At 47.3% G+C, this 14848-nt stretch overlaps 1 protein-coding gene and 1 long non-coding RNA gene across 4 annotated transcripts in view; one reads left to right on the top strand and one right to left on the bottom strand.

The window, feature by feature from the left end:
• Positions 1-3129, bottom strand: part of dnajc10 (DnaJ (Hsp40) homolog, subfamily C, member 10) — a 104549-nt gene extending 101420 nt beyond the window's left edge. For 2 of the 3 annotated variants that reach the window (XM_070875814.1, XM_070875816.1), the window contains exon 1: positions 2033-2142. The gene's annotated coding sequence lies outside the window, so the exon portion shown is untranslated. Of the gene's footprint in view, positions 1-2032; positions 2143-3107 lie in introns of those variants that run through there. The other variant, XM_070875815.1, reaches the window with a different exon arrangement.
• Positions 3130-3571: 442 nt separating this feature from the next.
• The window catches only part of LOC139258661 (uncharacterized), a 67088-nt gene continuing 55811 nt past the window's right edge, over positions 3572-14848 (top strand). Inside the window, exon 1 of the long non-coding RNA XR_011592380.1 lies at positions 3572-3687. This is a non-coding gene — a long non-coding RNA (uncharacterized lncRNA). The remainder of the gene's footprint in view (positions 3688-14848) is intronic.

Below are 14848 nucleotides of genomic sequence, written 5' to 3'. Positions count from 1 at the left end.
AGGTCAGATTTAAAAAAATGTAAATACAGGAAATTGGAAATTTAAAAAAAGAGAATGCTAAAAATATCCAGCATCTGAAAGGGTTAATATTTCAGGCAGAGATCCCATGTCCAAATGAATCTGGAAGCAAAGTAAGCCTCTTTATAAAATGAGGGGGTGAGAACGGATAAGTATCAGGTACACTCTTACAAAAAAACTAATGGTGTAATGGCTTGTAAACAGATCAGCTGGAACCCATAGAAACAACTTTTATCTGAAGGAAAAGGAAGTTAAAACGAGTTGTTGAGCGAGTTCAGAAACAATACCTCATTTTCCTCTCTGGCACTTTTGCAGCCTCAGTTCTTAACAATGTCTGCGGCAACGTCAAACCTTAAGTATGTCCCCATTTTATTCCCATTCATTTCTTAAAGATTTTTTTTAACTCCAATTTTGTTTTTCTAATTACATTCCACTGCCAGAGTATTGGGGCGGGGGAGGGGGGGTAAAGCCTTGTACACCATCGAGTACTTCTCAAACTGTTCCCAGGTTATTGGACCCATTTATCCCCATCAGCATTCCTGATCTCCACCTTCACCTGCTGCCCTCCCACCCCGCGTGGTGGCCCCGACTTGCGAAGGAACATCAGCAGCAGGTTGGGGCCATAAAAGGAGTGGCGAGTGGTGGCCATGGGCAGCGTGGAGGCCCCTACCTGCGAACGAACATCAGCGGCAGGTCAGGGCCATAAAAGAAGCGGCGAGCGGCGGCCATGTGCAGCGTACCACTACAGCACGGCTGTGAAGAGTGATGTCAACAAGATCCAGGTCGGTGATTGGAGCGTGGGCAGATACAGCAGGAGCGGCGAGGTCAGGGCGAAGGAGCGGCGAGACTGTAGAGGGAGGTGATCGGGGCCCAGGAGAGGCGCGAGTTCGGGGCCAAGGGCAGCACGGACCAGCCCACACTGCGATACATGTGCACACTAGGTCCGTGCAGCACAGCTGGTCTCCAGTTGTCTTGGGTAATCCTTGCCACTGGACCAAGACCTAGTTCTGTCAAGCCCGTGTGGTGGCTGGTGTGCAACGGCCACTCCACATTAAAAAAATTCACGCACAGGCATCTTCCACCCTTCAGGATGTAGTTTGGGTCCTTCATTAAAACTCCTGTGAACTCGTCCTTTTTTTGGCGTGGAAGCAAGTCATCCTCATTTCAAGGGACTGCCTATGATGATGATTTTGCCTCCATCCATTGCAGAGGCTCCTTGTCCAGTTTTGACAGGGTCTCTTCCCCCCCCCCCCCCCTTAACATAGAAACATAGAAAATAGATGCAGGAGTAGGCCATTCGGCCCTTCGAGCCTGCACCACCATTCAATAAGATCATGGCTGATCATTCCCTCAGTACCCCTTTCCTTTCTCTCCATACCCTTTGATCCCTTTAACCATAAGGGCCACATCTAACTTCCTCTTGAATATATCTAATGAACTGACATCAACAACTTTCTGTGGTAGAGAATTCCACAGGTTCACAATTCTGAGTAAAGAAGTTTCTCCTCATCTCGGTCCTAAGTGGCTTACCCCTTATCCTTAGACTGTGACCCCTGGTTCTGGACTTCCCCAACATCGGGAACATTCTTCCAGCATCTAACCTGTCCAGTCCCATCAAAATTTTATGTTTCTATGAGATCCCCTCTCATCCTTCTAAACTCCAGTGGATATAAGCCTAGACGATCCAGTCTCTCCTCATATGTCAGTCCTGCCATCCCGGGAATCAGTCTGGTGAACCGGCCATTGCCCCCTTCAAGTGCTGGAGACCTATTGTTTATTCCCTATGTTGTTGTTATTTCGGGGAAGGCCGGGCACTGGTCCTCGGTGCCGGTGGGTGGCTCTCATCAGGACCAGTGACCCCCCCCAAATCTGTTTACTGGACCCCGGCCGATCGGTAACAGGAGGCGAACCCGAACACCGCGGGCCACACCAGAGCGGACAGCAGGCGATCAAAGGCGCACAAGTGAAGAGTAAAAGATGCAAGGACCGGCGATGCCGAGCCCCACTCACTCACCCGCCCGCCCGCCGACTAGAGTGCTTCCAGCTCGGATCCTGTTTTAACAGCCACTCGGTCGCCCCGGACACATCTAACCGACGCACTGGGAGATCCAGGCAGACGCCGGCGCGGTCCCGCCCCATTTCCAGGAGACGTATACAAAGGGCCAGTGACGTCAGGCAGCCGCTGAGCGCCACGTGGAGGCCGGCGCGCTCCGGCCAATCCCTCACAGCTGCAACAAAGCCCAGCAAATGTCCCGGAACTTCGCACTGCAGCTGCTCAATGGTGCAATGGGGTGCTTAAATTCCGGGGTAAACTTAAATCGCTGGTGCGAGAGTTCAAAACTTTATCTAAAGCCAAAAAAACAGTAGGAAATTACTGTTGCCACATATGATCAATGATATAATGTTATCATTTTGCCAATCATGTCAAACATTGCCCTATTACAGCTACATTAATCTTAATTTACTTTTTAAATACGGAAGGTGTTGCACAAACCTGCCAATCTTAAGAATTTGAATATCCCTAGTGTTGAATCAGCATTTCCCTATTCCCAGAATGAAGCGTTACCTTGTTTCTCTTAAATCCACTCTGCTTTAAAAATGTGGGCTGGCTATTCTAAGGCACTGTTTTGCATATGTACAGAATGTTCCAATACTCGTACATACCAACCAAGAAAATTGGAAAAAAGTTGCTCATTAACTTTAAAATGACTGACACGGGCCCTAAAATACTGGCAACAGCCGTGGTGATAAGCCTATATGTGAAAACAATTATTTACAGAAGCTGTAGGTATAATAAATGTTCCACTTTGTTCAACATTGGCACCTGTGTGAAATATTGGGCTCTATGCTATAGGAAGGATATTTTAGCTTTCGTGAGGGTAGTTGTCTGACTAGCTAGCGGGGTGGGCTTGGTTCGCTCGCCATGCCAGGATTCAGGGCCTTTGCCGTTGCCTAGTGGTGGGCAGAGCCACAGATGCGTGTGGCCTCCCTGTCCTCCTTTGAGGGCTGCAGAATCTTCTGCCTGCTCTCTAATGGTGTTGGGAACTTGGCTGATCCAGGTCCCGTTTGGGAAACTCGTCGATTCTGACCTTTTGCTCCCGGACATGGCCGAGGTAGCGACTGGGTCTGGGGGCTGCGCCGTCTTCACCCGGGTGGTGGGCAATGGCAGCCAACTGCGCGTATTGGCATCATTTTCGTTTCCAGGTCCGTGGCGAATAGTGCCATCGGGTGCAGCGTGGGTTAAACCTGGGGCAGGGTATCAGGATCAGTGCCTTCACCCTCCTGAGGTCACTGGCCTATAACTTGTGGGGACACCTGGGACAGGGCATCAGGATCAGTGCCTTTACCCTCCCGAATTCGCTCGCTTGCTACTTTTGGGGACGCTCTGTTCCCGACATCTCGCAACAACATTTTGTTCACAATCTTACTCGGTTCGTTGCATTGATTGCCATGCATACAATGTCTCTTTAAGTTCAGTTGGTTGCAGGTCTCCTTTAAGAAAACCCTGTCATGCCACGCTTCACCTTGGTGCAGCAGGGACGCCATCTTGCCTCTGTCCTCGAGGTCGACTGCCTTGATCCTCTCTCCTGCGATTCTGCCACAAAAGCTGGAAGAGTGCCTGTGAACTCAATCTTCCTCCCCAGGAGTACTGCCACTGGAGCTGGGAAGGTACTTTTAGGTCTAGCAAGAAGGAGGAACTGAGGGAAATCCTTATTAGTCAGGAAATGGTGTTAGGGAAGCTGATGGGACTGAAGGCTGATAAATCACCAGGACTTGATAATCTGCATCCCAGAGTACTTAAGGAAGTGGCCCTAGAAATAATAGATGCATTGGTGGCCATTTTCCAACATTCCATGGACTCTGGATCAGTTCCTATGGATTGGAGGGTAGCTAATGTAACCCCACTTTTTAAAAAAGGAGAGAGAGAGAAAACAGGGAATTATAGACCGGTCAGCCTGACATCGGTGGTAGGGAAAATGCTGGAATCAATTATTAAAGATGTGATAGCAACGCATTTGGAAAGCAGTGACAGAATCGGTCCAAGTCAGCATGGATTTATGAAAGGGAAATCATGCTTTAAAATCTTCTAGAGTTTTTTGAGGATGTAACTAGTAGAGTGGATAAGGGAGAACCAGTGGACGTGGTGTATTTAGACTTTCAAAAGGCTTTTGACAAGGTCCCACACAAAAGATTAGTGTGCAAAATTAAGGCACATGGTATTGGGGGTAATGTATTGACGTGGATAGAGAACTAGTTGGCAGACAGAAAGCAAAGAGTGGGAATAAACGGGTCCTTTTCAGAATGGCAGGCAGTGACTAGTGGGGTGCCGCAAGGTTCAGTGCTGGGACCCCAGCTATTTACAATATACATTAATGATTCAGAAGAAGGAATTGAACGTAATATCTCCAAGTTTGCAGATGACACTAAGCTGGGTGGCAGTGTGAGCTGTGAGGAGGATGCTAAGAGGCTGCAGGGTGACTTGGAGAGGTTAGGTGAATGGGCAAATGCATGGCAGATGCAGTATAATGTGGATAAATGTGAGGTTATCCACTTTGGTGGCAAAAACAGGAAGGCAGATTATTATTTGAATGGTGACAGATTAGTAAAAGGGGAGGTTCAACGAGGCCTGGGTGTCATGGTATATCAATCATTGAAGGTAGGCATGCAGGTACAGCAGGCAGTAAAGAAAGCAAATGGCATACTGGCTTTCATCGTGACCGGATTTGAGTATAGGAGCAGGGAGGTCTTACTGTAGTTGTACAGGGCCTTGGTGAGACCACACCTTGAGTATTGTGTGCACTTTTAGTCTCCTAATCTGAGGAAGGACGTGCTTACTATTGAGGGACTGCAGTAAAGGTTCACCAGACTAATTCCCGGGATGGCAGGACTGACATATGAAGAAATACTGGATCAGCTAGGCTTATACTCACTGGAATTTAGAAAAATGAGAGGGGATCTCATAGAAACATATAAATTTATGATGGGACTGGACAGGTTAGATGCAGGAAGAATATTCCCGATGTTGGGGAAGTCCAGAACCAGGGGTCACAGTCTAAGGATAAGGGGTAAGCCATATAGGGCAGAGATGAGGAGAAACTTTTTCACCCAGAGAGTGGTGAACCTTTGGAATTCTCGACCACAGAAAGTTGTTGAGTCCAGTTCATTGGATATATTCAAGAGGGAGTTAGATGTGATCCTTATGGCTCACAGGAGGATATGGAGAGAAGGCGGGAGTTGGCCACTGAAGTTGCATGATCAGCCATGATCATATTGAATGGCGGTGTAGGCTCGAAGTGCCGAATGGCCTGCTCCTGTACCTAGTTTCTATGTTTCTATGTTCCAGTCGGATCATTGCTACGCAGTCATGATGGACGGTCTGTGCCTCAGGTGCTGCGCTAGTCTGTTCTCTGGTGCCTGGCCCAAGCAAAGGTGAGGTTTTTCTCTGCCTCTGAGCATGGGGGACATCGATTGCTGGAATGAAGAGGTCTTCCCATTTCCACTGGATCTTCCCCATCTACCTTCTTCCGAGTAGCATTGGACCATCACCTGCCACAATCCACAGAGGTAACTTGTGCACCATGCCATTATGGATTACACTTACATCTGCACTACCAAGGACAGGGACCAGCAACTTGGTGTAGGTGCGCAACTTTTCATGTATTGGAACCAGCTCGGTCATTTTTCGTTCCATAGCCTCTCAAAGGCATCCTGGCTCATCACTGACTGGCTCGCTCCCGTGTCCACTTCCATAAAGACTGGAACGCCGTTTATCTCGACTTCCATCTTCACTGGAGGACAATCGGTGGTGCAGGTATACACTCCATACACTTCTTCTTGGGGCTGAGCTGCCTCTCTGGCCAAATCATCATATTCCCTGCTGGATTCAAAGTCATCTACCGACTCCTCTGCTCGACGTTGAGTCATATTTCTTTTACACATTCGCTGGAGGTGGCCCTGCGTGTTACAGGCTTTGCATACGTACTCAGCAAACCGACACTGGTGAGCCCTGTGGTTTCCTCCGCAACGCCAGCATGATGCTACTCAATTAGCACTCCTCGGCGGAATCTGAGTTCTGGAACCCTGAGGTCTGTGCTCTCTGCCCTGGGCAGAACCACGTTCTACAGTCTTACCTGTGAAAGGCACCATTCTGTGTACAGTACTTGCCGGGTTTGAGTCCACAGGATGAATCATTTGCTTGGTGCTGCAGGTCGAGGTCATGAATGCCTGACTGATGCTGATGGCCTTCTGCAGGTTGACTGTGATGTCGGCAGATAATAGCTTGTGAAGGAGGCCCTTGTGGCCAATTCCTATAACGAAGCTGTCTCGCAATGCTTCGTTGAGGTGCGTGCCAAAACCACATGGTGCCGCAAGTCTCCTGAAGTTGGCAGCATATTTTGCAATCTCCTGGCCCTCAGGTCTGCGGTGCGTGTAGAATCTGTGCCTGGCCATGAGGATGCTCTCCTTTGGTTTTAGTTGGTCGCAAATTAGTTCAGTCAGCTCATCGTATGTCTTATCCTTGGTGTTCGTGGGTGCCAGCAAGTCCCTGATGAGGCGGTAGACCGCAGATCCACAACTGGTCAACAGTATAGCCTTGCGCTTTCCGCCAATGTGTCCGTCTCCCCTGCTAGGTCATTTGCCACGAAATATTACTCGAGCCTTTCCGTGAGGGCATCCCAATCATCATCCTTTGCAAAGTCTTTTAGTGTGCCAAAGATAGCCACAATCGCGTGAAAGTCCGTATTCTCATCGCCAGTTATTATGTCTGTAATGTACCCATGACTGACTCCACGAGGCAATGTGTTGTATTCAAACTGTAGTGACCTTGGTCCTTTATTCCAAACTCCAGAGTGAGGCAGCTGCATGGTGGCTCCCCTTTTACACAGCCCCTGCCACCAGGGCAGGAAACCCCGGTCTCCACCAGTAGCACCCTCTAGTGGTGCCAGCATGTATATACACAATGTAAACCTTATTGATAGTACATCACGTAAACAAGTCTCCATCTTATGGAACTATACAGTGACTACACAGAGAATATCTCTATAGTCTGCATATATAACAGTAACTACACAGTTAAATTTACCATCTTCTTTGAGATGTATCATATTTATTATCTATTTTACATGATTATTTTTACCATTATCCTGAAGTTATTTTCTATTTAGCTCATAATTGTGCAGAAGCAATACATCGAGGTCACATGCACCACATGTCATGTGTGACAGAAGCATCTAATTTTGATAACTGGTAGGTTAGCAAGCTTATGTTACAAGTCTTCTCTCAGCTTTATAATATGCACATGAATAGTTAAAAAAATGCGCATCATGCAAACTGTTACGCTCATAATAAAGGATGAAACTGAGTACTGTGAGCAATGAGTAAGTGTGACCTTAGCTCCTTTAATTAGACTCCAGAGTGCAGGTACCGCGTGGGTGGCCTGCTTATATACAGTGCTCCCAAGAGATACTGGGATCCCTTGGAACTCCAACAGGTAGGCCCTCTGGTGGTGGCGTGATACAGGTTGCCAAGGGTTAAATACATAACATCACTCCCTCCCAAAGTCAATAGTACACTTATCTACAGGGTGAGACGATCTGGGGCTTTTCGCTCCCTTGTCAATCGTCTCAGTACAAATGCAGGTGTGGATGAGTTGGTTAGTTCTTCACTGGACTGCTGGGCGGCTGGCCTTGCCGGGCTGCTGGGGATGGTGAGTTCGGCTTCGTGGTCAACCATGATGTTGGTTGCCACTTGTGTGCGTGTTGGAGGGTCTAAGTTGGTGGTGTCCTCTTCGGGTTGCTCATAGCTGTTAGTGAACCATAATATGATTTGGTCCAAATGCTTTCTGCACGTTAGTCCATTGGCCAATTTGACCTGAAACACCCTACTCCCTTCTTTGGCTATGACCGTACCAGCAAGCCATTTGGGACCATGTGCATAATTGAGTACAAACACAGGATCATTGACCTCAATATCGCGTGACAAATTTGCGCGGTCATGGTACATACTTTGTTGATGCTGCCTGCACTCTACGTGGTCATGGAGATCAGGGTGGAGAAGAGAGAGCCTTGTTTTGAGTGCCCTTTTCATGAGCAGCTCAGCTGGGGGAAGCCCGGTGAGCGAGTGGGGCCTGGTGCGATAGCTGAGCGATACTCGGGACAGCCTTCCGACATACGTTTCAAGCTTTGCTTGATGGTCTGAACTGCACGTTCTGCCTGGCAATTGGATGCGGGTTTGAACGGGGCAGATATGACGTGCTTGAACCCATTGCAGGTCATGAATTCCTTGAATTCAGCACTGGTGAAACACGGCCCATTGTCGCTGACTAGGACATCAGGCAGGCCATGTGTGGCAAACATGGCTCGTAGGCTTTCGATGGTGGCGGTGGACGTGCTTACAGACATTATTACACATTCAATCCATTTTGAATAAGCATCCACGACAACCAAAAACATGTTCCCAGAAATGGTCTTGCATAGTCAACATGGATCCTAGACCACGGTTTGGAGGGCCACGACCACAAACTTAGCGGTGCCTCTCTGGGTGCATTGCTCAGTTGAGAACAAGTGTTGCACTGGCGCACACATGACTCTAAATCTGAGTCGATGCCGAGCCATCACACATGGCATCTGGCTCAGGCTTTCATCATTACAATGCCTGGGTGGGTGCTGTGTAGATCACGAATGAACGTTTCCCTGCCTTTCTTGCAATTACCCCACAAGAGACAGTCCGCCTGCAAAGACATTTCATCTTTGCGCCTGTGGAACGGCTTAATCGTCTCCTGTATCTCCGCTGGGATGCTGGACCAGCTCCCATGGAGGATGCAGTTTTTAACCAAAGACAGTAAAGGACTCTGGCTGGTCCAGATCCTGATCTGGCGGACGGAACGGGTGACTTTTCATTTTCGAATGCATCCATCACCATGAGCAAGTCTGCAGGCTGTGCCATTTCCACCCCGGTGGTGGGCAATGGTAGCCGACTGAGAGCATCAGCACAGTTCTCTGTGCCCGGTCTGTGGCAGATTACATAGTTGTATGCCGACAGCGTGAGCGTCCATCTTTGGATGCGGGCAGAGGCATCGGTGTTAATCCCTTTGCTCTTTGAGATTAGTAATATGAGCGGCTTATGGTCAGTTTCAAGCTCAAACTTGAGACCAAACAGATACTGGTGCATTTATTTCACCCCGTAAACGCACGCCAGAGCTTCTTTTTCAATCATGCTGTCGGCCCTTTTGGCCTTGGATGGACTCCGGGACGTAAAAGCGACTGGTTGCAAAATCACCGATTCGTTAGCCTGTTGTAATACGCACCCGACCCGTATGACAACATATCGCAAGCTAGCACTAATCGTTTACATGGGTTATACAGAACAAGCAGTTCGTTTGAACATAACAGATTTCTGGCTTTCTCAAATGCAGCCTCTTGTGAATTCCCCCATACCCAGTCATCTCTCTTGCGCAATAGCACATGTAGGGATTCCAGCAAAGTGCTTAACCCGGGTAGGAAATGACCAAAATAGTTGAGGAGTCCCAGGAACAACTGCAGCTCTGTCACGTCTGTGGTCTCGGGCATTCTTGATGGCCTCCGTCTTAGTGTCGGTGGGTCTGATGCCATCTGCTGCAATTCTTCTTCCCAAGAACTCGACCTTCAGTGCCAGGAAAACACAGTTTGAGCGTTTCAACCTGAGTCCCACGCGATCTAGCCGAATTCCAGATTCTTCAAGTGTTCGATGGTGTCTCGACCTGTAACCAGTATGTCATCCTGGAAAACCACGGTGCGAGGAACCGACTTTACAGGATCTCCATGTTCCATTGGAAAATTGCTGTGGCTGACCGAATCCCGAACGGGCATCTGTTATAGATGAACAGACTATTGTGCGTGTTGATGCAAGTGAGGCCTTTCGAAGATTCCTCCTGCTCCTGCGCCATGTAGGCCGAGGTCAGGTCCAACTTGGTGAACATCTTTCCTCCAGCCAGGGTCGCAAATAGGTCGTCTGCCTTGGGTAGCGGGTATTGGTCCTGTCGTGAAAAACGGTTAATCGTTACTTTATAGTCCCCACAAATTCTGACTGTGTCGTCACCTTTAAGTACCGGGACAATTGGACTGGCCCACTCGTTGAATTCCACCGGTGAGATGATGCCTTCTCGCTGCAGCCTGTCCAGCTCAATTTCCACTTTCTCACGCATCATATACGGTACAGCCCGTGCTTTTTGGTGGATGGGTTGTGTATCAGGAATCAAATGGATCTGCACTTTTGCCTTCGAGAAACTTTCAATGCCTGGCTCGAACAATGATGGAAATCTGCTCAGAACCTGGGCACATGAGGCATCGTCGACGGACGAAAGCGCTCGGATGCCGTCCCAGTTCCAGCGGATTTTTCCCAACTAGTTTCTGCCGAACAGTGTGAGGCCACCCCTGGCACGATCCATAGTGGGAGTTCGTGTACTGCTCCATCATAAGAGACTTTGACTTCTGCACTGCCAATTACAGGGATCAGTTCTTTGGTGTATGTTCTTAGCTTGGTGTGAATGGGGCTGAGCTTGGGCCTGTGTGCCATGTTGCATCACAGCCCGTCGAAGGCCTTTTTGCTCATTATGGACTGACTTGCACCCGTGTCCAGTTCCATGGATACTGGAATTCCATTCAGTTCAACTTTTAACATTATTGGTGGACATTTCGTGGTGAAGGTATGTACTCCGTACACTTCTGCCTCCTCGGTTCGAGTCTCTAGTTCAGCCTGATCCACCGTGGATCGATCTTCCTCTGCAACGTGGTGGTTTGCAGGGTTTGCAGCTCGCCTGCACATTTGCTGGAGGTGTTCCATTGTTCTGCAGCCGTTGCACGCATAGTGCTTGAAGCGGCATTGATGGGTCCGATGATCACCTCCACAACGCCAACAAGGTGTTAACTGCCTCGCATTAACGATTGATGGCGGACTCTGGGTCATCTGAGGTTATGCAGCAGCCGGCGTGTATGTTCTGCCATGTATATTCCTGCTCGGAAATGATGTTACTTTGTGCACAGTACTGGCCGAAACCTCTTTATGCTGCAAAATTTGTTTGGTGTTATCGCTGGTGGACATAAATGCCTGGGCTATCATAGAAATATAGAACATAGAAAATAGGTGCAGGAGTAGGCCATTCGGCCCTTCTAGTCTGCACCGCCATTCAGTGAGTTCATGGCTGAACATGCAACTTCAGTACCCCATTCCTGCTTTCTCACCATACCCCTTGATCCCCCTAGTAGTAAGGACTACATCTAACTCCTTTTTGAATATATTTAGTGAATTGGCCTCAACAACTTTCTGTGGTAGAGAATTCCACAGGTTCACCACTCTCTGGGTGAAGAAGTTTCTCCTCATCTCGGTCCTAAATGGCTTACCCCTTATCGTTATGGCTTTGCTCAGATTCGGTGTTTCAACAGTCAATAGTTTGCAAAGGATTACCTCATGACCAATGCTAAGCACAAAAAAGTCTCTCAGCATTTGCTCTAGGAATCCATCAATTTCGCAATGTCCTGCGAGGCGCCTTAGTTTGGCGACGTAGCTCGACACTTCCTGGCCCTCTGACCGTTGACATGTGTAGAACCGATACCTCACCATCAAAATGCTTCCCTTAGGATTTAGGTGCTCCCGGACCAGTGTACACAATTCTTCACAGGATTTGGTTGTTGGTTTTACTGGAGCTAGAAGATTCCTCATGAGGCCTTAGGTTGTTGTCCCACAGACGGTAAGGAGGATCGCCCTTCGTTTGGCAGCGTTCTCGTTCCCTTCCAGCTCGTTGGCCATGAAGTATTGGTTGAGTCTCTCCATGAAGGCCTCCCAATCATCCCCTTCTGAGAACTTCTCCAGGATACCAATTGTTCTTTGTATTTTTGCGCAGTTGTTCGTTATCTCGTCGCCAATTGTTATGTACTAAAACACATTGGTCTCTACCTCTCTCTTTCCTCCTTCAAGACACTCCTTAAAGCATTCCTCTTTGACCAAGCTTTTGGTCACCTGTGCTAATTTCTACTTATGTGACTCAGTGTCAATTTTATAAATCTCATATTACTCCTGTGAAGGGCCTTGGGACATTTCAATATGTTAAAGGCGCTATATTAATACAAATTGTTGTTGTTATTGGTCTGGAATTTCTTTGATGTGATTTATACTGCTGTTACACCTTGAAAAAAGTGTTGCATAGGCCGGTGGACTCAGGAAAGAAATATACACAAGTGTTTTCTGAGCCTGCTCATTTACCTATTCATTGGTGCAGGCATTAGTGTGAAGCTCCTGTAAAACAAATGTAAACAGCTGAATGACCAGGAAACTTTTGTGCCGCTTTTAAAAAGACAGTTCAGTCATTGCTGTTCACAGCAAACTGATGGACAAGCAGCTGAGACAAAAATAGTACTGGGCTCTTTAATTCACCCTCGAGTAACTTCACTGCCTGTTGTCATATCTTTAGAGAGCACACATCACACAGCCTGTAAGATGGCTGCAGGTTCCAGAAACTTCCCCTGCTGGTCAGGTGACCTGCTCTTTATTAAACAGCACTATCTGCAGTAACACAGACGTCCACAGTGTGGAGCTACAGCCATTACACTTCTCCCTCCTTAATGAAGAGTTATTATAACAAACAATCATCATACATAACTTGCATGGTTATGTATAACAAAGGATATGGACTTATTTTGCCATATTTACAAATCAAGCTCAACCACTTGTTTTTTGTTTCAAAAAGGATACCTTCACTCTCGAACAAAACCTTCCAAACATGGTGTCGAATTTAAACTCATTCATAGAAACATAGAAACAGAGAAATTAGGTGCAGGAGCAGGACATTCGGCCTTTCGAGCCTGCACCTGAGGTTGATCATTCAACCTCAGTACCCCTTTCCTGCTTTCTCTCCATACCCCTTGATCCCTTTGGCTATAAGGGCCATATCTAACTCTCTTTTCAATATATGTAACGAACTGGCCTCAACAACTTTCTGCATAGAGAATTCCACAGGTTAACCACTCTCTGAGTGAAGAAGTTTCTCTTCATCTCGGTCCTAAATGGCTTACCCCTTATTATTAGACTGTGACCCCTGGTTCTGGAACTCTGAAGCAAGGGAACATTCTTCCTGCCTCTAACCTGTCCAATCCCGTCAGAATTTTATATGTTTCTGTGAGATCCCCTCTCATTCTTCTAAACTCCAGTGGATACAAGCCCAGTCGATCCAGTCTCTCCTCATATGACAGTCCAGCCATCCCGGGAATCAGTCTGGTGAACCTTCGCTGTAATCTATCAATAGCAAGAACATCCTTCCTCAGATTAGGAGACCAAACCTGAACACAATGTTCTAGGTGTGGCCTCACCAAGGCTCTGTACAACTGCAGTAAAACCTCCCTGCTCCTATACTCAAATCCTCTAGCTATGAAGGCCAACATACCATTTGCCTTCTTCACCGCCTGCTGTACCTGCATGCCAATCTTCAATGACTGATGTACCATGACTCCCAGGTCACGTTGCACCTCCCCTTTTCCTAATCTGCCACCATTCAGATAATATTCTGCCTTCCTGTTTTTGCCACCAAAATGGATAACCTCACATTTATCCACATTATACTGCATCTGCCATGCATTTGCCCACTCACCTAATTTATCCAAGTCACCCTGCAGCCTCTTAGCATCCTCCTCACAGCTCACACCGCCACCCAGCTTAGTGTCATCTACAAACTTGGAGATATTACCTTCAATTCCTTCATCTAAATCATTGATGTATATTGTAAATAGCTGGGGTCCCAGCACTGAACCCTGCGGCATCCCACTGGTCACTGTCTGCCATTCTGAAAAGGACCCGTTTATCCCGACTCTCTGCTTCCTGTCTGCCAACCAGTTCTCTATCCACGTCAATACATTACCTCCAATACCACGTGCTTTAATTTTGCACACTAATCTCTTTTGTGGGGCCTTGTCAACAGCTTTTTGAAAGTCCAAATACACCACATCCACTGGTTCTCCCTTGTCCACTCTACTAGTTACATCCTCAAAAAATTCTAGAAGATTTGTCAAGCATGATTTCCCTTTCATAAATCCATGCTGACTTGGACCAATCCTGTCACTGCTTTCCAAATGCGCTGCTATTTCATCTTTAATAATTGATTCCAACATTTTCCCCACCACGGATGTCAGGCTAACCGATATATAATTCCCTGTTTTCTCTCTCCCTCCTTTTTTAAAAAGTGGTGTTACATTAGCTACCCTCCAATCCATAGGAACTGATCCAGAGTCAATAGAATGTTGGAAAATGATCACCAATGCATCCACTATTTCTAGGGCCACTTCCTTAAGTACTCTGGGATGCAGCCTATCACACCCCGGGGATTTATCGGCCTTCAATCCCATCAATTTCCCTAACACAATTTCCTGACTAATAAGGATTTCCTTCAGTTCCTCCTTTTCGCTAGACCCTCGAACCCCTAGTATTTCCGGAAGGTTATTCATGTCTTCCTTAGTGAAGACAGATCCAAAGTATTTGTTCAATTCGTCTGCCATTTCTTTGTTCCCATTATAAATTCACCTGTTTCTGACTGCAAAGGACCTACGTTGGTCTTCACTAATCTTTTTCTCTTCACATATCTATAGAAGCTTTTGCAGTCAGTTTTTATGTTCCCTGCAAGCTTCCTCTCATTCTCTATTTTCCCCCTCTTAATTAGACCCTTTGTCCTCCTCTGCTGAATTCTAAATTTCTCCCAGTCCTCAGGTTTGCTGCTTTTTCTGGCCAATTTATATGCATCTTCCTTGGATTTAACACTATCCCTAATTTCCCTTGTTAGTGAAGGTTGAGCTACCTTCCCCTTTCATTTTTA

Source organism: Pristiophorus japonicus, chromosome 3, assembly GCF_044704955.1.
Source record: "Pristiophorus japonicus isolate sPriJap1 chromosome 3, sPriJap1.hap1, whole genome shotgun sequence".
NCBI classification, from domain to species: Eukaryota; Metazoa; Chordata; class Chondrichthyes; family Pristiophoridae; genus Pristiophorus; species Pristiophorus japonicus.
The sequence above is the reverse complement of the archived record's forward strand: the minus strand, read 5'-3'. Positions and strand labels throughout refer to the sequence as shown.